The sequence below is a fragment of the Bactrocera latifrons genome, unplaced genomic scaffold (genome assembly GCF_001853355.1).
Source record: "Bactrocera latifrons isolate USDA-ARS-PBARC rearing strain unplaced genomic scaffold, ASM185335v1 scaffold_84, whole genome shotgun sequence".
NCBI classification, from domain to species: domain Eukaryota; kingdom Metazoa; phylum Arthropoda; class Insecta; order Diptera; family Tephritidae; genus Bactrocera; species Bactrocera latifrons.
The window spans coordinates 1,196,206-1,198,955 of record NW_017537534.1 but is presented as its reverse complement, the minus strand read 5'-3'; positions in this window follow the sequence as shown (position 1 = coordinate 1,198,955).

Here is a 2,750-nt window from a genome sequence, read left to right as displayed (position 1 = left end):
TCATTTGAACATATGCGTACAATTTTAAACAGATTCGTCCTCAAAAATGAAACAATTGCTAAGTATTTCGAATAGTAGAAAAGAAGTGCAACAAAATATGCAGTGAATAATCTACTGGCTCAGTAATCAGTCATTGAGTGCACGTGGTATAGTGCATCCCAAAATACTGATGTCAKGTCCTTTCCAGCCKCATTTTTCGTCTTTCCACGCCTGAGTACCGGTTCATCACGTGCAGTCCACTAGAATAACTGTCGAYTGGACYCCAGTGGAAAATGATGGAGCTATGTTTCTATCACCGACGAAAAATTTCGGCTTTATTCCCATTAGAGGGCACTTAAACACTTCTCAGAATCAGTTATTCGTTGTTTTTGTTGGATTATGAACTTRCGAGTCMCCCACTTTGCACAGATCTTTCGCCTCGTTAAAGCATCATTGTCCTCSGTGCTCATTTCACCTGTTTCCAGCTTACAAAATATCTTTTCAACGGTGGATTTCTCTGAGCCCAAATTCAACAGTATTTTCCCCCAAAAAGCAATGCTTTATTAGCACATGAAATGCCTTATTACTCATTTTTTTGTAAACTAACACAAGCCACTTCACAGAAATGCTATATCTCATTAACTAATAATTATAATCCAAMTAATARAAATCATAAAGATGGCAGTAGTRGTATTATTTTTGTATCGGCCACAGTGAAGCGTGGRCGGGTCCTCCAGTATAGCATATATTTATGTATGCATATATGGGACCTGGTCTACGAAAAGGGAGCTAACGTGCAAAAACTAGTTTTYTGGGAAACAGCTGTTAAAAATAAACACGTTTCGTCAGTTTCTCGTTATCTCATTAATTGTTCTCCTTTCCAGAGGCTTCAAGGACGTCCAGTAAGTGTTGTTTTTGGTTGGCATATTATTATATGTAGTTCATCGTGTAAGTTGCTAGTGTGGATGTTCTGTTATCACATTTGTGTAAGTGAAACATGAGTGTTGATGAGGAGTTCAGTGCCGTATACGGACAATATTTCCATGAAAAGGATGATGAAAACAATGAAGAGAGCGATTATGATGAAGACGAAGTATGTGTATCACAGGCAGAAGATGATACCGAACAAACTTTTGTTAAGATTGACCTGTCTGTTGTTGAAGTAAAGGAGGAGGAGCTGGTAACAAAATTTCTGTCAAAAGATTGTTGTAATAATAAATGTCATACACTGATACCACGGGAAATGATCGAGAGTACGCGGTACAATTGTTTAGATATGTCGACAAATGAACTTGATTTAGTGATACTAAGTCACATCGAAGCTGKAATTATGWGTAACGAARAGCTAGAAAGTGTATACGCWAAGCTTGCTGGGTGGAAGAAATATGGACAGAGACAGGATACAGAAGTTATGAGGCATAAAATTACATTTACCTTCTGCAGAGTACCTGCTTGTCGTTCGTTTTTCCTTTTTGTACATGCGTGYGGGAAGAAGCGTTACGAACATTTAGTACGTCATTWTGCYGCACAGGGTRTAACAGTGCGCCAACACGGACTGGCAAATCAMCCGAGTACACATCCAAAGTCGTTTAAACCGGCTGACATCGAAAAAGCTGTTAAACTTATCGAGTCTATAGCCGATTTAATGGCTCTTCCACTGCCCGGACGACTCCCAAAAATACATTTCTTCACTCAGTGATGAGGAATTGAAGATGAGTAATCGCAGTTTTCGACGGATATGGTCCAAATACGTACCTTACTTTACAGTTATGAAACCAGCGGATGATCTCTGCGATGTCTGCCGTGGTAAGTAGCTCATTATTCGCTCATTTTATAGTTGTATCAAACGTTGAGATTAAATTCAATATTTTTTCTTTTAATAGGAAACGCAATATCGATTGCGTAAGCCAAAGGTGTTACTGACATTGAACGCGAACAGAAGCTTAATCAATTTCTTGATCACCTCCACTGAGTCCGAAATCAACAAGAATATTATCAAAGTTGATGTAGAAATACTGACCCTACAACAGTCGTTTTGTCATTTGATTTTGCCCAAACCGTTCACTACCCTGTCAGTCCACAACAACCTGGTACAGCATACTTCAAAGCAATCAAGAGGTGCGGAGTCTTCGGAATTACAGACGAAAAAAAAAGTTGAGGTTAGAATTTCAAACTGAATCATAGGAACTCAAATTGCTCGTCTTTACAGGATCTTACTTATAATTTTTTTTTTACAGGACAATTACATGCTAGACGAAAAAGATGACGTTGGTAAAGGACCGAACTGCGTTGTGAGCATCCTGCATTATCACCTGGAAACCTAYTATAAAGACACTGAAACTCTCGTTCTTCTCTGTGACAATTGTGTTGGGCAGCATAAGAATAACACTGTGCTATCATATCTGCAATAGCGTTTGGCTCGGGGTCTTAACAAAACTATTTTATTCAATTTTCTACTTACAGGGTACACTAAGTTCGTGCCTGATCGTTACTTCGGTATTTTCAAAAGTAAGTATGCTGTCAGTAACATCCACACGCATGCAGTGTGTCGAGGCATCATCACATGGGGGTTATAATAAAGCTGTATCGCCTGAAAAAGTCGTCTGGTATGAATGGGACAGCTACTTTAAACCACTGTATAAGTCATTTGTTGGAATAACGCAATTCCATTATTTCATCATCTCTACAGATTGTGTAAAAACAAAGAAATTCGCAGACAGTGAAGAAGTGCAGTTCTTTAAGCTTCTGTTAAAACCTATCGATCCTGAAAT